Source organism: Gracilinanus agilis, chromosome 1 (genome assembly GCF_016433145.1).
Source record: "Gracilinanus agilis isolate LMUSP501 chromosome 1, AgileGrace, whole genome shotgun sequence".
NCBI classification, from domain to species: Eukaryota; Metazoa; Chordata; class Mammalia; order Didelphimorphia; family Didelphidae; genus Gracilinanus; species Gracilinanus agilis.
Genome location: NC_058130.1, coordinates 169,585,777 through 169,607,354, shown reverse-complemented (window position 1 = coordinate 169,607,354; position 21,578 = coordinate 169,585,777). Strand labels below are relative to the sequence as shown.

At 38.9% G+C, this 21,578-nt stretch overlaps 1 protein-coding gene across 3 annotated transcripts in view; it reads right to left on the bottom strand.

Moving 5' to 3' along the window:
• The window catches only part of HMOX2 (heme oxygenase 2), a 33,702-nt gene extending 14,477 nt beyond the window's left edge, over window positions 1–19,225 (bottom strand). The window contains exons 1-2 of one of the 3 annotated variants that reach the window (XM_044658962.1): window positions 19,187–19,211; window positions 8,084–8,178 (exon numbers count right to left, since the gene is read on the bottom strand). The gene's annotated coding sequence lies outside the window, so the exon portion shown is untranslated. Of the gene's footprint in view, window positions 1–8,083; window positions 8,179–19,167 lie in introns of all 3 variants that reach the window. The other 2 variants (XM_044658949.1, XM_044658956.1) reach the window with 2 other exon arrangements.
• Between the last annotated feature and the right edge of the window lie 2,353 nt (window positions 19,226–21,578).

Here is a 21,578-nt window from a genome sequence, read left to right as displayed (position 1 = left end):
TTAAGCTCCTAAGGCATTATGCTGCACTAATAAAATATAATCCCTGCTCTCAAAGAGATTATAAACCAGTTGAAGAGATAATACAGAATGAGAAAAGCAATACAAAATTAACAGTTCAAGAGAAAAGCAAGAAAGAATACATACTATGACAAGAGAAAAAAGGATGCAAATGGAAAAAGAAACTTCATGAGGATATACGAGAAGCATCTGAAAAATCATGGTACTTTTTATGTTGCCATTAAATGCAATTATAAAGTTATTTTAAAAGGCTGGTTGTGTGCATGCTCAACAATGAGCTTTAAAAAACAATAACCAAAAAAAAAAAAAACCAACCCTTACCTCCTGTCTAAAAATCAATACTGTATGTATTAATTCCAAGGCAGAAGAGCAATAAGGGTTAGGCAATGGGAGATTAAACGATTTACCCAGGGTCACTTAAGGATAGGCTTTTAGTATTTTTCAAAAGAAGTAGTACATGATTGTCAAATAAGTGATATATAGATAGGATAGATGGCTTTCAGTCTGTATAGTCAGGAAAGGCTTTGAGCTGGGTTCTTCTGAAGAATATTAAGATTTGCACCAAAAGAGGAAAGGCATTCCTGACAGAAGAAAACTACCTTGGATTGCAGTGACTTTTTAGTCAAATCTAAAAAGGAGATGTTGGTAATTGTAAAGAGTGAGAGCAATACAGAGGCTGAGGCAAAGAAACCATGGAAGTGGAGGGAGTTGGACACAAGTGAGTTTTGGCAAATATATGAGAGTTGTGTCTAATCTGAGGATCCTCAACGGCAAGAAGAAGCTAAGATCTTTTTTTTTTTTTTTAAACCCTTACCTTCCATCTTAGAATCAATACTGTGTGTCAGTTCTAAGCCAGAAGAGCATTAAGAGCTAGGTAATGAAGGTTAAGTGACTTCCCCAGGGTCACACAGCTATTAAGTGCCTGAGGCCATATATGAACCCAGGACCTCCATCTCTGGGCCTGGCTTCTCAATACACTGAGCCACCTAGCCACCCCAGAAGCTAAGATCTTTTAAAATAACACTATCTGGAGAGACAAAGGGAATTGCCATTTGTTGGTGCAATCACAAAATACTGGCTGGTGAACCTTTAAAAGGCTGAAGGTCTTTTTACCTCAGCTTTGACTTGAGCATTCTTTTTAACTTGTAACTTCAGCTCTGATAACAAAAAATTTTTCTGAGAAATTATGTTATGTGTTTTTGGTTGAAGGGGAAAGAAATAATTGAGAAATGCCGTAGGTGTTTAATGAATGACATGTGATTTCCCCAATATATAAGAACTGCCTGAAACTCAAGAAGCTAATCCTACCTGTGGGGAAGGAGCCATAACTTCCATTTGATTTTTCAATCTGAGCCTAACAAGTTCCAGGTCATGGACTAAGTGGGTTGACTTTTTAAAATCTATTTCCATCACTGAGATTGAGGATATGTGGAATTTTAATATAGAAATATATAACACAAGATATATAAGCATGTAGTTGAAGGATTTTCAAAATACAGATTTTCCTTCTGCATAAAATTTTTTGGCCCTCTTCTCATTTTTTCTTTTATGGGGTGTATTCAGTACATTATTGTAGAACAGGGGTTAAGTATTTAGTCATAAGATATATGAGGTCATTGTTAACTCTTGTGGCCTTTGTATGTCACCTGCTAGCTTTTGTGTTCTTTTTGCAAACTAACTTTTTACCCTTTTTAAATTTTAAAAAGATTGTGTATATTTAAGCTATTAAAAGATAAAATATGTTGAAATTATATAATACTATACATATATTTAATGCATTTCCGAGTTTCTAAACTTTTTCTATGACATCTGCTGGCCTTCATTTCTTGTCTGTGGCTTCTACAAAACTCTCCAAACATTCCCATTTAATTTCTTGTGCCAACCCACAATATATTGAAACTGTGATGGGAAAAAAAAAATCAACGTAGAAGGGATACCTATATTTTGAACAATAGCATCTCTGCAAGTAAATGATAAGCTTCATCGTCATATGACTCCCAGAAATCAATGGTTGGTGCTCTCATTAGATTAGAAAACTGCTGCTATGCCATATATACACTCACCTTTCTTCACTCACAAGTTATTCAGAAACAAAGACAAGATCTATTCTTCAGTGGGTCCTGACTTTATTGGCTAAAAAGATATTGGAGGGCTGGAGATTAAGTACTAGTCTAAAAAAGGAGGAATTGGACACCACTACTCAATGCCTGGAAGGGCAGGGCTTCGAGACTTAACAAGTCTCGGTGAACAACGTAAAAGGAAATTCTAGGCAGGTTCTTTCATGTTAGGCTATGTCACAATGGTACTCTGAACAATTCTATAGCACTTATCACCATAGTAACTACACAAAATATGAAATCTGGTTTAATTGATACAATTGAAATTTGATAGGCATATTATGGGAATATTCCTACTTTTTGAAATGTCAACAGAAAACAGCATCCTCTAAAAAAAAGCATTCTTCCATTTATTACATTCTTTGCACTCAGTCTACATTCATTGCTTCTTAATTGGACAAGTTGCCCTTCCAGATTTTAAGTCTTCCATAATTCCACCTTTCCAGTGCAATATTTTATATTATTTCACTTCACGAAGCTTTTTTTCAAAACTGACCTACTAGCTGCCCACAAATACACACAATATTTGCTCTCTGGCCCCTGAGTCTTTTGCACAAGTGGTCCCCTCTGTCTGGAATGCACTATCCCATCTATACCTAACAGATGCCTGACTTCCTACAGGTTGCCTTTCCTGATCCTACCTTCCTCCCCATACCCTGTTATTAGCACTTATTTTCTCTTGAAATTTAATAGCTAGTATTTCTATAGCGCCTCAAGGTTTACAAAACATTTATAAATATATCATTTTATATTCACGATGACTCTGGGAGGTAGGTGTTATCTCCATTGTATAAATAAGGAAACTGAGGCAGACAAGTAGTTACATGACTGGCCCACCACTGAATTGCTAGTATCTGAGGCTGGATTTGAACTCCAATCTTCCTGACTCCAACATTCTATTTTCTAACTTCTCACTGCCTCTTAATTATTCTGTGTTACTTTGGATTTGTGAACATGCTATATGACCCTCCTATACACAATGTAAGAATTGAGGAAAGGATCTACTTTGCTTTTGTCTGTATCCCTTGATGCCTTTTGCACAGACAGGCACTTTAATAAGTATTTATTTAATAAGTATTTATTATATGCTGAACACTGGAAACTTTTTTATTTTTAGTCTGGACTAGTGATTTCAATGACAAGGCACTTGTGGATGTAAACTCCCTCCACTCCTGAAGATCAACAACTCTGTAATTGTTTTGTACTTCCCAGATTCTGTGGAGGCTCACCTCAAGTACTGCCTCCTATACAAGACCACTTCTGAAGCTTCCTCTTCCCCAATTAGTTACTGCTCTATATGTTTGTACTTGCCTCTGTACTGGTTGCTTTCCCCAATAATAATATAAGACAGGTGTTTCAAAGGTGGGTACGCTTGACCTCAAACTTCCTTCTACTCTACTTCACCTTCTACTCAACTGTCAACTGAGCCTCCTAAAATGCAGGTCTGACCCTATCACCTTCCCTATTCAATCTGTTCCAGTGGCTCCCTATCACTTACCAAATCACAAAAGCCTGTTTGGTTTTCATAGTCTTTCACAACCTGGCTGCTTTCTTTCTTTCTACCTTTCCAGTTTTCTTTTTTAAAACCTTACCTTATGTCTTAGACTATGTATTGGTTCAAAGGCAGAAGAGCGGAAAGGGTTAGGCAATGGGGGTTAAGTGACTTGCCCAGGGTCACACAGCTGCTAGGATGTGTCCGAGGTCACATTTGAAGCCAGGACCTCCCATATTTTGGTCTGGCTTTCAATTAACTGAGTCACCCAACTGCCTCCCTTTCCAGACTTCTTATTCCTCACTCACCTCATATACTCTGAAAACAAGTGACACCCACCTCTGAGCCATTCCTTGAACAAGACACTCCATTTTCCCACACCTAGCAGATTGACTAATATGACAGCAAAGGAAAGTAAGAAATGTTAGAGGGGATGTGGCAAAATTGGGACACTAACGCACTGCTGGTAGAGTTGTGAATTGATCCAACCATTCTGGATGGCAATTTGGAACTATGCCCAAAGGGCTTTAAAAAACTGCCTGCCCTTTGATCAAGTCATACCACTGCTGGGTTTATACCCCAAAGAGATAATAAGGAAAAAGACTTGTACAAAAATATTTATAGCTGCACTCTTTGTGGCAGCAAAAAATTGGAAAATGAGGGGATATCCCTCAATTGGGGAATGGCTGAACAAATTGTGGTATCTGCTGGTGATGGAATACTATTGTGCTCAAAGGAATAATGAACTGGAGGAATTCCATGTGAACTGGAACAACCTTCAGGAACTGATGCAGAGCAAGAGGAGCAGAGCCAGGAAAACATTGTACACAGAGACTGATACACTGAGGCACAATTGAATATAATGGACTTCTCTACTAGCAGTAATGCAATGATCCAGGACAATCCAGAGGGACTTATGAGAAAGAACATTATCCACACCCAGAGAAAGAACTGTGGGAGTAGAGGCATAGAAGAAAACTGCTTGAACACATGGTTCGATTGTGATATGATCAAGGATGTAGACTGTAAATGATCACTCTATTGCAAATATCAATAATATGGAAATAGGTCTGGATCAATGACACATGTAAAACCCAGTGGAATTGCTTGTTTTCTACGGGAGGGGAGTGGGAAGAGTGGAGGGAAAGAACATGAATCATGTAACCATGGGAAAAAATTACAAATCAATTAAATAAATAAACTGAATAATAAAAAAAGACAATCCATCTTCACTGGCTGTCCCCTATACCTGGAATGATCTCTCTTATCTCTCTCTGACTCTTGGCTTCCTTCAAATCTCAGCTGAAGTCCCACCTTCTGTAAGAAACCTTTCCCAGTCCTCCTTAGCTTAGACTCCCCTTCCAGTTTATCCTGTTTATATCTTGTTTGAACATAATTGTTTGCATGTAGTCCCCATTAGACCTCCAAGGGAAGGACTGGGTTTTTTTTTGTTTGTTTGTTTGTCTCATTATCCCCAACATTTAGCGCACAGTAAGTATTTAATAAATGCTTGCTGAGGGATAGCTAAATAGCACAGTGGACAGAGTAACAATTCCAATACAGAAGGTAAGGGTTTTTAAAATAAGTAAATAAATTCTTGTTGACTGGCTAGCTCTTTTGATTTTTGCCTTTCTCTACCCAGAGCCCAAGGCTCTAAGACATTTAAATGACTTTTCTCATGGTTATACAGTAAGGCACTGCCAGAATCTGAACCCAGATCTTTCTGACTCCCAAGGCCAGCCAGGATGCACCTCAAACTCAAAAATACCACTATGTCCTGGAAAAGTATACCAAATTTTGGGTTTAAACCATTGACTTCATTTCATATAATTTGAGAGGAAATTTCTATATTACATATAACTGATAGGCTTGCATGAAACAGCTATAGATCATCTCTGGATCCTTTTTTCAAAGTTTTGGAAAAGATATTCTAGTGGCAGAACACTGCTATATTATTATTCCGTAGTATTCTAGAGACTACAATAGGGAGCTTTTAGTAACAAAGTAAACAGTATGCCCTGCCTATCCAAGTGAATAAGATCATTGGAATCAGAAACATATATAGCCTTGAAAAAAGTGAATTTTTCTCAAAATAAGAAAATTACTCAAAAATGTAGTTCCCTTTAAGTTGACACTTTAGATAGAAGTCAGCCGTAACAAGCTTAAAGCAATATAACAACTTAGTAAAACATAAATACATTCCATGTGTGTTAATTTTAGAGGAAGCTAGATATCAACAAACTGAAGATTTTAGTATTAGAAGGTAAGAGAGTACAATAGACACAAAAAAGCAGAGATCAAAGAGAAGACACATAAAACTACATAGTTATCTATTCTCTCCACTGTGTCTGGATGGGGAAAAATAGTTATTCATAGGTACATAGAATGTATTCAACTAGTTCTAGTTCTTGAAAGAAAACGGGCTGCCAACTGTACTTTCTCCACTCTTTCTATTAAGCATAAAATTGAGGGGTTAGAGGAAGAAGACCTCAGGAATCACCTGGTTCAATCAACTTATCAGATTACAAATAGGAAAACTGAGGCCCAGAGATTTAATGACTTGACCAAAGGTACACACCTTATTAGTGGTGGAGCCAGAACTAAAACACTTAATCTTTCTCTCTGGATTGTGAGAAAAGTATTTGACACATGTTAAAATGCCCTATCAACTGGCACATTCTTCTTTTTGTCACTCAGATTTCTTAGCTCCCAGTCTTCTATTCTTTCCACCAAGACACCATTCACATAATAAACCATATATTGAGTAACCTTAAGAAGCTTATATTCTGAGAAGATAAAAAACTATAATGCAATAGGAAACACAAATTATTTAGGAAAAGTATATTTAAGAAAATACTTTGGGGGTCCAGAAAAGTGAGAAAGGGAAATATGACTCCATCACCATAATTTAGTTATTTCAAAGTTCAGAACAGCTAGTAATTTTTGACCAGTATGTAACTTTCGGAAAAAGTATGTTCTCTTTCCGAGACTATAGAATATGGTTAATGAAATATTAAATTAAGGGCCTGCTAATGGCTGACCAGTTCAGATCTAATTTTTTAAAATCAATTTATTTCTTAGCCATAATTCTTTAAAAAAAAGCTTTTTTAAAAGATTGAAAAACAAACAAAAGATAGCCAAATAGATAACACCAAAAACAAACAAAAGATGGCCAAATAGATAACACCAAAGGGAAGATGTGATTTGTCAAAAAGCAGATGCCCCAGAATGTTAAGATTAAAATCTTCTGGAGACTGTATCTTAATTTACAAGTATTTATTAAATAATTTTAAAAGCTGGTCAGAGAAGGCAAAGCCTCCAGCCACATGTGGCCCGCTGTTCCCTTCCCATGCCTCCTCCACCAGCTGGCTTTGCCAGCTTCTCACCCAGATCTCAGGGGCACTTGGAATGCTCTCCTGGGCAGCCCTGAGCCCAATGGTGTGTGTGTACCAGGGCTTCTCTAGCCAGTGCTCTCCTTCACTGGTGCTCTTCTAGATGCCTCCTCTCACCCCTTGCCCCTGGTCAGTGCCAACCAACTCCTCTCTCCATGGTTCCAAGACAAAAGAAACCTATTTCCTTTTTCCAGTCCAATTTTATGCTTCATGTGATGTCATTTTTCTGAGCTCCTCTGATATGGGGGGACTCTGACTCAGTTATGATCAGAGATGGGTCTTCCAGCTACCAGGGAGTCATGGAGGGACAAGAGGCAAGTGTCTTCCAAAATGCCAGGAGTCCTGTAGCTTGGCCTTTAAGATGACAGCAAAGAACACAGGCTCACATTATCTTAAATAGTTTGCTGACTAGCTATGTTTGTTCTTAACTCTCTCAAAGGGCTTGGGTGAATTGCAACTTAATTCAATCAGAGTGGGATATTTCAAACTTAATATCAAAATTCTCCCTTTTTAAAATCCAAAATTCTACTCTGGGTAACAAGAAAAAGGGTACTGGCTGCAGTTAATTTTTCATAGCAGTTAGGAAGTATGTTTTATCATCTTATTTTTACTGATACATTTTGTTTTTATATCACATTCAATTCCCTCCTTGTTCCCTACTCAGTTAGCCTTTCTTAATGAAAAGAGAAAAAAAAAAGTTCAGTAAAGCCAACAAATCAACTGTATTTGACAGTACATGCTGTATTCCATATCCATAGTCTCCCATTTTTGCTTAGATGTGTTGGGGCTTATTTTTAACTGCTGACCTATCGCACTGGTACAAGATACCCCAGTGTATGAATAAGTACTGAACAAAAGGTCCTGAGAATGTTAATCTGGTTGCTGTTATCTATGGCATATTTCAGAATCTAGAGACTGGTACATGAGAGTTGAGTTACATTAAAAATTCAGGCCACGAATGAACTTTTGTACTTTTGTTCTTTGTATGAGCTCATGACCATCTGTACAAGGGACAGTTCCTCAGCAGTCAAGCCAAAGCCACATAGTCAAATGCAAGATCCTACCTCCATAAGAACTGTCCCCAAAATCAGTTTCTCTCTCCATTTTCCTTCTTTTTGTCTTTGTCCCCTCAATCAACTGCAATGCTAAAAGCATAGATCTGGAAGCAGAAGTAACAAATAATACTTTGTTTATCCACCAATCATTTGACTTTCCCTAGTCTACTATCCAAAGAGAGAAGGCATTTCAAATGTGGAAGAGAGATGGGACTTTTCTTGTATTAAAGGAGAAACCTGAGAAGCCATCTTTGGAAGCACTGCCACATGCCACACTACCACATTTGGAGAGAGTCTGAGAGATATGGAGAATCTTCCTGTTTCTACTCCTCAGATCTCAGTCAGGTACACACAATTAAAAATCCCACTTGGATACATAAGTCTCTGGTTTTTCTCCTTTTTCCTTCCCTAATGTGGACGTTTAATTACCTTAACACATCTGAAGAGGTCTTTGCTGCCAAATATTGGAAATAAATGGGTAGGGGAGAAATGATAAAAAAGAGAAGGAATAGCAATAGACTTCAAACTATATTATAAAGCAAAACACACACACACACACACACACACACACACACACACACACACACACACACACGAACGATGTGGCATTGGTTAAAAATAAAGGTATTGAGCAGACTAGAATAGACCAGACAAGGAAAAATCAGAAATACAAATTAGAACTCAATAAAAAGGGAGAAGCATAAACTACTTAGGAAAAAAACTTCCTTGATAAAAATTGCTGGGAAAACTGCAAAATTATTCCATTCTATTTTATCTTCTCCAGGTGACTGTCCCCTCTATCATCCCTTACCTCTTACTAATCTTCAATTGGCTGTTATCCTACTGCTGACAAACACATTTCTTCCATTCTCAAGAAACTTACTAAGGCCCATCCTATCTTGATACCTGCTAGCTATCATCCCATACCTCTCTTCTCATCTATAATAGATATCTCCACTTTCTTTCCTCTCACTTTTCTTTTTCTTAACTCTACAGTCTGGCTTCTGACCTCATTATTCAAATGAAAATGCTCTCTCTAAAGTTACTAATCCCCAGCTGTGTGACCCTGGGCAAGTCACTTGACCCCCATTGCCTACCCTTACCACTCTTCTGCCTTAGAGTCAATACACAATATTGACTCCAAGGCAGAATTCTGGTAAGGGTTTAAAAAAAAATTTAAAAAAAAAAAAAAAATATATATATATATATATTTTAAGTTACTAATGATCTCTTTATTGTCAAATCTAATGGCCCTTTCTCAATTTTCAGATCTTCTTGACTCCTCTGTAGTATTTGACTCTGTCAATCTCCCTCTTTTCCTTAATTGTCTCTTCTGTATAGATTTTCAAGACTCTCCTCTCTTGGTTCTCCACGTCTATTTGATTTTTTCTCCATTTTCTTTGCTAGATCTTTATCCACGTCATGATTACTAACCAGGGGAGATTCCCTCAAGCTCTGTCCTGGCCCCTCTTCTCTTCTCCTTCTCCACTATTTCTCTTGATCATCTCATCAGCTCCCATGGTTTCAATTATCATCTCCTCTTTCTCTCTTCACTGGCTTCCTATGGCTAAAATCCCATCCTCTGCAAAAAAATATTTTCCAGTTCTCCCTCACTGGAATTTATTCCATACAATATAGATGGACAGATAGTACATAACTGTTTGCATGCTGTACCCCTAGTTATCCCACAAACTCCTAGGGGAAAGGGGCTTTTTTTGATCTTTCTTGGTATGCCCAGAAATAATCACAACAATTGGCATGTAGGAGGCACCTAAATTCTAGTTGATTTGACTTGAATTTCACCTCACACCTAGTAAAAAAAGAACAGAAGATAGAAACAAGGTTGGAAAGGCACAGTAATCTAGTACTGGTAAAGTTGTTAATTAGCATTATTAGTTTCAAAAACAATTAGGAATTATGCTAAAAAAAAAAGCACAAAAATATTCACACTCTAATCCAAAAATCCCACTGCTAGGCATATGTTCCAAAGTCAAAAACAAAAAGAAAGCCCCATTTCACCCAAATATAATAGGGGCAGTTTTTGTAACAAGAAAGATATCCATCCATTGAGGAATAGCTAAACAAACTATGGTAAAAGAATGTGATGGAAATGATAGGGTTGTAGAACATGATGGAAGTAAGCAGAAGTGGGAAAACTACATAGGTAGATGGATAGCTATATATCATAAAAATGTAAACAGAAGAAACAAAGAATTAAAATTGAATATCATATAATTACTATGCCTGAGTTTGGTCCATGAGAAAATCTGAGAAAATATACTTCCCTGACTTCTCATTTGATCCTCAACCTTTCTTTCCCCCATTTATAGTGTCAGCAACTGGGGCAAAACAGAGTGGTTAAGTAACCTGCCTAAGGTCACACAGCTAGTAAAAGGCTGAGGTCACATTTGAACTCAGGTCTTCATGACTCCAGGTTCAGTGCTCTATCCACTGCCCACTTAGCTGGAATTTTTAAAGGGATGAGAACTGAATTAGAAAAATAGTTGGATTTGTTTAAGCTTGAAGGAAAAATTTCTTTTCAGTGTGAACTGTCTAAAATTGGAATGGCCCCAAAGGGCTTTAAAAGACCACATGCCCTTTGATCCAGCCATACCACTGCTGGGTTTATACCCTAAAGAGATGATAAGGAAAAAGACTTGTACAAAAATATTTATAGCTGTGTTCTTTGTGGTGGTGTTGTAGGGTTTAGAGGTGAATCCCCGGGTTCAGGAAGGATACCTTTTGCAAGAATGCAAGACTCCGATACTTAGCTTAAAAATAAAAAGAGAAATTTATTAATTTAGAAGGTAATGTTGAATCTGGCCAGGAGGGCAGCATAGGTGGAAGCCTGCCTCCTAGGTGGAACAGCATGGGTGGAGAGCTGTCCTAGAGAGAACAGCAAGGATGGAAAGCTGTCCCCCTCCAGAGGACATCAATTCTGTTTTTTTTTTTAACTCTTTACAACAGTGAAGACCTGACTCTAGAGTGGTAAGTACTGAAGCAAGAAGTGGGGGGAGGTTGCCCAAAGGCATGGGGGTGATTCTTTTAATTTAGAGGACAGAAGAATAAGGTGTGTCTCTTTGTCCAACTCACATCAATGGGACAATCAAAGGAGGGTAATCCTCAAGGTCAGATGTTTTGGGTTGGGAGTCACTAGAGCATAAGGGAGCAAAGGAATGTCCCGGTTTACAATTTGCATGAGTTTGGGGGGGGGTACAATGCCCATGCCAGTGGCAAAAAATTGGAAAAAGAGGGGATGCCCTTCTATAGAGGAATGGCTAAACAAATTGTGGTATCTGTTGGTGATGGAATACTATTGTGCCCAAAGGAATAATGAACTGGAGGAATTCCATGCGAACCAGGAACAACCTCTAGGAACCAATGCAGAGTGAAAGGAGCAGAGCCAGGAGAACCTTATACACAGAGACTGATACATTATGGCACAATTGAATGTAATAGAGTTCTCTACTAACAGCAATGCAATGATCCAGGACATTTCTGAGGGACTTATGAGAAAAAATGCTATCCACAACCAGAGGAAAAACTGTGAGAGGTGAAACAGAAGAAAAACAACTGATTGATCACAGGGTTCGATGGGGATGATTGGGGATGTAGACTGGAAACAGTCACCCTAGTGCAATTATCAATAATATGGAAATAGGTCCTGATCAATGACACATATAAAACTCAGTAGAATTGCTTGTTGGCTAGGGGACAGGGGTGGGAGGAGGGGAGAGAAAGAATATGAATCATGTAACCATTGAAAAATTTTCTTAATTAATCAATTAAATAAAATTGGAATGGCTATCTATAGAAGGGAGTGAGTTACTCTTCACTGGAGGACTTAAGTGGTGGTAGTGGAATCAATTTTTGGGATGTTGTTGGAGTTGAAGGACCAGGGTCTGAATGCCAGCTATGCCATTCATTATCTGTGTGACCTTGTGAAAGCTATTAACCTCTTTGGATCTTAGTTACTGCATTTGAAAAATGAAGGGGTTGGGAATGGGAGTCTGACTACATATATGACCTTAGAGAAATAGAATGTCTCAAGAGAATAAAATGTTGGATCTGGAATCAACAAACTTAGGTTCAAATCCTGCCTCTGTCCCTTATCACCTATGTAACTTTGAGCAATAATTCTGTCTCAGTTTCCTCACTTGCAAAATGAGCTCTAATTCTATGATCCTATGAAAAATATGTCCCATAGCAAGGATCTCAAAAGCACCCTCTGTTCCTCCAGTTTCATGTTCCATTATTTGCTCTTGCCCTTCTTCTTTCTCCTTTTCCTACTTCAGTTCAGTACCTCTAAATTCTAACCTATCTTTCATATTCTAACTCAAATTCTATTTTCTCTATCAGTCCTTCTTCAAGTCCTCTAAGTCACAGTTCTCTTTCTCATCTGTGAACTCCAATAACACTTGACTATTTATATCAACATTTTCCAAACTATGCTGCATGGAAGCAATGTTCCAAAAAACATGGAAAGGTTGCCAGAAAATGTCAATACCAGTAATATTTCTCCTCTAAAATATTATATATGAAAAGATCTGTGCCAAAACAGTATATACATTTTGCCTTTCCTTGCATCCCCAGTGCATAACGTAGCACATAATAAATTCTTGTTAACTTCTAACTTGATGCAAAATTTTCCAACTCTGTTCCATTTTATTCCAGGGGTATTGCATATCTTCAAACCCCACAGGTCAGAAATAATGGGTTAAAACATCAAAACTTCCATGGCTAAATTAGTTTGGTCTATGTCACCTAGATTAGTGCTTACTACTTTACATGGTTATCTAACTTTTATATGTCCACATCATGTTTCTCTGGTAAGATTATAAATTCCTTACAGGTCAGGATTCCATCTTTCACTTTTTTTACATCTCCTTAGCTGGCAAATACACAGCTATACACATTGTAAGGCTCAATAATTACATAATGAATACATTACAGGAATGCTAACACAAGTCCTTCCTATCTTTTCTTGAGAGGCAATGAGATGTAGCAGTCCAGGCATATATTAATCTTGATAATATTTTAAGGGTGCTCAAAAAGCTTACTCTTATGATATTTCTTATGATTGATTCCTGTAATCTTGAGTTAAATTGAACCTTAACCTAGTCAAATTCCTAGCCCTTCCCAGAGGCTACACTCCAGAAGACTGGCCAGGTATCTCAGTCTATGATTTTGCCAATAACAATTAACATGTATCAAACAAGCTTGTATGCCTTAGGCCATATGTACTTTTGATTTTGGGCATTAACTACATCTATTGTCTTAGGATGTGGCAGTTTGGGTCTTGTGGAGATTACCTAACTTGTCAGACCACCTTTGTCCCTTTCCTCCCTCCTTTTTGTAACCCCAATAAAAATGAGTAACGCCTAACACGAGGAAGCTCAATTCCACCTCCCAATTCCACCTCCGCTCTTTACTGCCAAAGCTCTGGACAACACGCTTCTGTTCCACCATCCTCTTCACAACATGCTCTCAGAGCTCTGTTCCATCTAGAGCAGTGGTTCCCAAACTTTTTTGGCCTACCGCCCCCTTTCCAGAAAAAATATTACTTAGCGGCCCCTGTCACATACTATCACTGCCCCCAAATGCACCTGTGGCCATCACCGCCTCACTGTATGGCTGCAGCACCCACCAGGGGGCGGTGGTGCCCACTTTGGGAATCACTGATCTAGAGCCTAATTGCTGCAAAGCCTCTTTTGCTACAATTCTTGTGTCTCTGAGTCTTTCTTCCCTTTGTGGTGTTCCCTCTCTCTCTCTCTCTGATCCCTTTATCCATTTTCTCTCGGTATCTAACTTTCCTTCTCAGATGTCCACTCACGAATATATTAATTTGTGGCTATAATATAAGGAGTAGTGGATAAATAGGTGATGAGGAAGACGTAGGTTCAAGAATCAATCCTCATTTCTAACTAGATGTTTCACATGAGCAATTACTTTCCTTCAGTGGGTCCCAGTATCTGTAAAAAGTTCACTAGAAAGTGCTCACATTTTTGTGATGCTGTGAAGTACAAGAGAAAATGTATTTTAAATAAATTAATCATATCTAACTACCTCTACTTCTACTCATTTCATTAAATCCTCTCCAATCTCTACTTCAATTCTTCATCTAATTAGTATGATCTGTAGCATTTGTATTCTACATTTAACAACTCATATAAATTATTGGTCACCTACCAATCGCTTGAAAATTTCATATAGGTTTAAAACAAATTAGTAGGGAGATGTTAATTTGTTTAAATTAATTGAGTACTTAAAGTTATTCAAGGTTGCTTCTCAGGAAGATCCTCCTCTCAATTTCCTTTATAAAGGAAGCAGTTAAAACTTAACTAGCTTTAAGATGGAAGGTCCTGTGTTCAAATCTAACCTCAGATATTTCCTAGCTGTGTGATCTAGAGCAAGTCACTTAACTCTCATTATTTAGCCTTTATAGTTCTTCTGTCTTGGAAACAATACACAATATTGATTCTAAGATGGAAGATATGGGTTAAAAAAAAATCAACAAACTTAACTAGCTCTAATAAAGAACGAAGTAATTGTCTAACATCTACTTCACCAATCCTACAATTGTCACTTTTCTTCTTTCTCTTCCCCAAGGTGCACACTCTTACGTTTGATAACTTGCTATATAGCCTCTTTGCTAGTATTTATTTAAGATTTTTGCATCTATGTTCATTAAGGAGATTGGTCAGTAATTTTCTTTCTGTTTTTGGTCTTCCTGGCTGAGGTACAGTTTGTAGAATATTTGGATTAGTTAGTCTTTAAAATATCTTATAGAATTTACTTGTAAATCCATCTGGCCCCAGGGAGGTTTTTCCTGAGGAGTTCACTGATGGCTTGTTCAATTTCTTTTTCTGACATGGGATTATTTAACACTTTCATTTGAGAGTGTGCATCCTGAGACACTATGGGAAAAGAACACTAAATATGGAAGTTGGGCTTGAATCCTAGCTCTTAGGAAACTTAACCTGTGTGACCTTAAGACCCTCAGGGTCTCAGCTAGGCCTCTGATCACTGCTTAGGAGGCAAAGTATTAACTTCATCTTAACAGAAACTCATGGCACTTTAGAACCAAAAAAAAAAAGTTACTACTATAATTAAATCTCACAAATACAAATCAGCTTCTTCTAAAGTGCTTGACAAATTTTCAAGAGCTATATAAATGTTATTTTGTCTCTATTGCTGTGTGTGTGTGTGTGTGTGTGTGTTTTAATACTTAATGGTAAAGCTTTCCTTTAAAATTCAGTTTCCTATCTGCAGACATTCTTACAGCAGTTCACAATAGGAGTCTTCTGCAAAGTCCAAACTCATTCCCAGAGGGAGAAAAAAGGAACTCATACTTGATATTTAGCAGACCAAATCAGTTTCCTTTCTGAATATATTAAAAGAAGTCAAGATTTTCAATGGTATTAAGTGGCTGCTTAAAACAGTTCACTTTTATCAAACTTTTTTTAAATGTGAAAATAGAAAACCAAATTAACCATGGTGGAAATACTACTATCTTCCTCCAAAATAAATCCAACTAAGGAAAGCTTTTTATAAAATCAAGTTTTCAATGTCAATCCCACTTCTAAGTCCACAGGGTAGTTTTTAGCCAAGAACTTGGCAACTTCTAATTTCATTCTGAAACTTTTAAGTACTTGGGGCATAACAACTTCTTGGTTAAGGTCTGAAATATAATCAGTAACTTGCCCTGTCAAATGCCCTCAGTCTGATCTAAAGAACAAAAATAATAAAACATCAACAATCATTTATTAAGTTCCTACCTTGTACCAAGTGCAGTGCTAGGTGCGAGGGTCAAAAAATAAACAGTTCTTACCTTCCAAGGAATATATACATTTTATAAAGGAAAGAGCATGTATACATAGAAATCAAAACAAAATAGGTACAAAGAATATATGAAGTAAACAGCCAAGGGACTCTGATAGGAGTCCTTCCAGAGAGAGCATCAGATTTGAAAAGATTTTCAGTGTGAGATAGCATTTGAACTTTTTTTTTAACCCTTTTTAAACTTGTACCTTCTAATTTAGAATCAGTTCCAAGACAGAAGAATGGTAAGGGTTAGGCAACTGGGTTAAGTGACTTGCCCAAGGTCACATAGCTTAGGAAGTATCTGAGGTCATATTTGAGCCTAGAACTAGGCCTGGTTGCCTATCCACTGAACGACCTAGCTGCCCTTTGAAGGAAGTTAGAGATCTAATAGGGGTAGGAGTGTGTGTGTGTGTGTGTGTGTGTGTGTGTGTGTGTGTGTGTGTAATAGGTGTGTATATATACATACATATACATACACACACACATGCGCGCGCACACACACACACGCAGAAGGAGGAGGTACATCCCAGGCATGGGGGTTAGGGAGGTAAAGGGAGATAGCTGGTGCAAAAGCACAGAGTACAGGAGAGGTAATGTTACATACAAAGAACTATGTATAGTTCTTGAAGAAAAGTAATGTGTTAAGAAGCCTGGAAAAGTAGTCAGATTGTTAAAGGCTTCAAACCATGTTTACAGGGCACTCATCAAACCCCTCTACCTCCAACCCCTCACCCTGTGGTATTTTTTCATAACATTTAACTTTATTATTTTTGTTATTATAATATGGAAAATTTCCTTCAGAATAATTCAATAAAATTTGCTTTACAAGTTTTAAAAAAAGATCCATACCTTACATCTTAGTATGAATAAGTATTGGTTCCAAGGCAAAAGAGCAGTAAGAGAGGCAAACAGAGAAATTTGTGTTTTATCCTAAAGGCAATTGCAAGCACCATTAGGACATTATAAGCAGAGAAGTGGTGTAAGGTTTAGAAATATCACTTTGGCAACTGTGTGAAGTGTGTATCAGAATTCTGTAGTGAGGGCAGCTGGGTAGCTCAGTGCATTGAGAGCCAGGCCTAGAGACGGGAGGTCCTAGGTTCAAATCTGGCCTCAGCCACTTCCCAGCTATGTGACCCTAGGCAAGTCACTTGACCCCCATTGCCCACCCTTACCACTCTTCCACCTATAAGTCAATACACAGAAGTTAAGGGTTTAAAAAAAAAAAAGAATTCTGTAGTGAAATAGCTAAGTAAGGAAGAACTACTAAAATATGTATTTAATATATAGTGAACTATTATGGAGATATCAAAAAAGATCTATTCCTCTATATCACAAAATAACTTACTAAATTTCTCCTTCCATTTAAAACAAATGCCAGAAGTTGTCCAAAAAGACATTTTTCACTTAATTAAAAAATGACAGAATACATGTGTACACAGGATTGTTTAAATTCCTGTTACAGTCTCCATAGAAATGCTATTCTCCTTCCCCAAAGTCTAAAACGGGGAAGAGTGACATCATCAAATGAACAATTCCACTAATCTATCCTTAATAAGTTTTTATAACTACCACCCTAATATAGTACAGTTGGGAATCTACATGTTGTTAAACAAACTTACTATTCATTAAAAACAATTTATATGACACTGTACAAACTGGCAATGTGTGTGAAAACAGAGCACTGTTCTTAAACAGCCTATATCTAGCAATTAGTTAAAGCTTTGTGCTAATGAGGTCAAGGTCATGTATGTATTGCTTGTACAGACCAGTTATCTCCTATTGGTTACATACTAAAGACTGCACCTTATAATCTAACATTCTCACAAAGGTGTGCAAAAGTTAACGGAAAAAAAATTCAAATAATTAAAAGTCTACATTTTATTGATGGAAAAATAAAGTAAGGAGTTCTACATTGCCCTCAAACCTTTAGGGAGACAATGACCAAGTCTGCACGATTTACTATATAAACACCCAGCATTACTCTACTTTAAGGATGTGATTTTTGTCCTCCAATACAGATATCATTCCTCCATGACTCAGTAAGCTGGTCTGTTGAAGGTTTTTTGCCAAAATTCTGTCACTTAGAACCCAACCTTATGAGTTAGATCAAACCTCTGACAAACCAAGTTGGTAACTGGGCCTCAACTGGACCCTAACCATGGAATAAGGAGGCAAATATCTGATGATATTTTGAAGGCAACATGGTATTAAAATAGGAAAAAAGCACAAGCTCTGAAACCAGAGGAAATAGGTTCAAATCCTGCCTTTGACATTTATTACCTAAGTGACCCTGAACATGACTTTACTATCCCCTGCCTCGTTTTCCTTATCTCTAAAGCGTTAGAGTTAGAACAGATAACCCAAAAGGCTCCTTCCAGCTATGGATTTGACACAACTTGCCACACTCAGTCCCAATGTTTCTAGCCTGTTTTCAAAAAATTCGAGGTTCCAAAGGTGCATTTAGTCCCGATTCTATAGAAAATTCCAAACCCCAGCTGGGTTTCTATTCTCATCCAACTGAGGGCCTAAAGCCAGAACAGCCTTTAAAAAACAGCAACAAAAAACTCAAAACCTGCACTGTCCCCGTAAACTGCGGTTACCCCCGCCTCCGATGGAACATTCCTTCCACAAAATGTCCTTTTGTTTCTTTCTCGGCCGAGCCTCTCACTCCCTGCGGCTGAAGGCAATAGCTGGGCTCCCGGGGCTTCCAGGGGTCGCGAGGTCGAATTCTCGGGACTTGACCATCATTGGCCGGGCCGGGCCCAGATACAGCGGCTCAGGTGAGCTCGTTTCCGCACCTGCCCCGCCCCAACCCCACCATAGCCCAGCCCGGAGTGGGACACCTTCACCACCAGGTCTACTCCTTCCTTGGGGACCAAACCCCCGCGGCATCCCGCCCCAGCGGCTCCGCAGCTCTTGCGGCTGCCTCCTCCCCCACACGGAGCTGATCCCGGTCAGGGTGATTCTCCCCCTCTTCCCCCCCCTCCCGCCGGGGGTGGGGGGTGGGGAGGGAGGCGGTCACCTGGCTACGCAGCAGAACAGCCGGGACGAGACCAGACGGGACGTGACCCGGTTCCTCCTTCCCTCCCTCTCTTTCTGCCCCAGTACCCCCCCAACTCCCCCGCACGATCTGGGTCCCCAGGGATCCCTTCTAGGGTGCACATGACGAGGTGCCCAAGCCACTGACAGGGCCCGGAGATGTGGCCCCCAGTAAAGGAGTTAGGAGGAAGGACGGGCGTCCCGACCCAAGCTCCCAAACGAGCCGATACCTCGCGAGTAGCTGCTCACCGTTCTGCTCCGTCCGCCGGCGCCTCCGCCTCAACTGAGTTGCCGGAAGTGGCCACGCAGCGCGGATGGGGGCGGAGTTCTCGGGTCCCGGCTTAATTATTCATGTAGAGGGAGGGGCTTGTGGCGTCTCCCAGCATGCCCCGAAGTGAGCGGTAAGTCCATATAGCCCAGGCTGAACAGAAATCCTTACAACTGAGTACCTTCTTGGCTGGAGAATAGGAAGGTCACGGACAGGTGCCAAGAAATACTGGACCTGACCTTCCCGATGTTTAACATTTGAGCCCATAACAAATTCCTTCCACACTGATCCACACCACAACCCTTGGAAGAGGGCAAGGTAGGGCAGGTAACCCACTTTGACAAATGAGGAAACAGACACTTGTTCCAAAGCAAATAAGAATTGTTTAGGTCCAACTAGATTTCCTTCAGGGTTTGTTTTTCTGGGGGCCTGTGTTCATTGACGGCTTTACTTTACCTACTTACTGCCTCAAGAGGCCCAACTAGGAATTTCTTCCCATCCTGACATCTTTTTGCAACTAGTGTCTGTTATTCTTTTAGCATTTCATATATAGACTTTTATGTCCTCTTAGTGACCTTTGTGTGTGTATCTTCTCTCTCCAACACAACCACTAGATGCTTAATAAACACTTTTCAAAGTGATTGCTTCTTCTTTGCATTTCCCATGACTTTTAGCAAAGGTCACTTTTGAACAACTTTCTTCTCAATGGTCTGACATTCAATAGAATTTTGCCTTCCCATAGAACTATGCCAGTTTCCTGAGTTAATCATGTGAACTCCTTATCTTCCCTGAGGGGACTGTGTAGTAAAATGGATAAACATGACCTAGGAGTCAAGAAGTCCTGCCTAGACTTGAACACTGGTTTTCTGTGTATGGCTAAACTATTTAATGACCCTGTGCCTCACCTTAAAATCAAAAACAAACAAACAAAAAAACAAAAAACCACCCTCCCACCCATAGAACCTCTCAGTGTAAATAAAAGTAATCAGATTTCCAGTCAACAAAATTTAGGCTAATAAATTTTAAATAAATTTAAAATAAAGCTAAGGACCATGGAAGCCTTTAACAAGTGCCCCTTTTAATACTCTCCATTAAGCCCTACACTTTTGGAAGAGTGTGGGGACAGAGCTCCCCAAATTACATTTTTTAACTCCTACCTTCTGTCTTAAAATCAATACTGTGGATTGGTTTCAAGGCAGAAGAGTGATAAGGGCTGGGTAATGGGGTAATGCCCAGGGTCACACAGCTAGGATGTGTCTAAAGCCAGATTGGAACTCAGGACCTCTTGTCTCTAGATCCAGCTCTCAACTTAGCTGAACCCCCAACCTGAGTTAAATTCTTGCCCCTACAATTCCCCTCTACAAATTAAAATAGAAACTTCACAAGAAGATGTAAATGTTAGCACAAAAATTTTCTCTACATCAACTGGTCCATCAACCAAAGACCAATCACAGCTTTGCATGGATAAGACCTTTCATGACAGGCCTGGAGTCAGAAGGACCTGGATTTAGAGGGTATGAGGAAGAGGTTCCCCTTCACTTGGGGAATGGCTGAACAAATTGTGGTATATGCTGGTGATTGAATACTATTGTGCTCAAAGGAATAATAAACTGGAGGAATTCCATGTGAACTGGAAAGACCTCCAGGAATTGATGCAGAGTGAAAGGAGCAGAGCCAGAAGAACATTGTACACAGAGACTGATATACTGTGGTAAAATCGAATGTAATGGACTTCTGTACTAGCAGCAATGCAATGACCCAGGACAATTCTGAGGGATTTATGGAAAAGAACGCTACCCACATTCAGAGAAAGAACTACAGGAGTGGAAACACAGAAGAAAAACAACTGCTTGAACACATGGGTTGATGCAGACATGATTGGGGATGTAGACTCGAAAGGACCACACCAATGCAACTATCAATAATATGTAAATAAATCTTGATTGATGACACATGTTAAAACCAGTGGAAATTCGAATTGGCTATGGAGGGAGGTGTTTGAGGGGGTGAAGGGGGAAAAAAGAACATGAATCATGTAATCATGGAAAATTTTTCTAAAAAATAAAATATTAATTTGTATGATAAAAAAAAAAAGGACATGGATTTAAATTTGACCTCAGACATGCCCTATCAGTGTGACCCAGGACCAGTCATTTAACTCCAATTGCTGAGCCCTTCCCACTCTTCTGCCTTAGAACTTATTCTAAGACAGAAGATAAAGATTAAAAAAAAAAAAAGACTCTTCTTTGTTCTGATCCCAGTCATAAAGCAAATTCCCCTCCCCACCTCTTTTATTAAACTCTTGTTCAGCTGATATCCAACTCTTTGTGTCCCCATTTAGAGTTTTCTTGGCAGACATACTAGGGTGGTTTA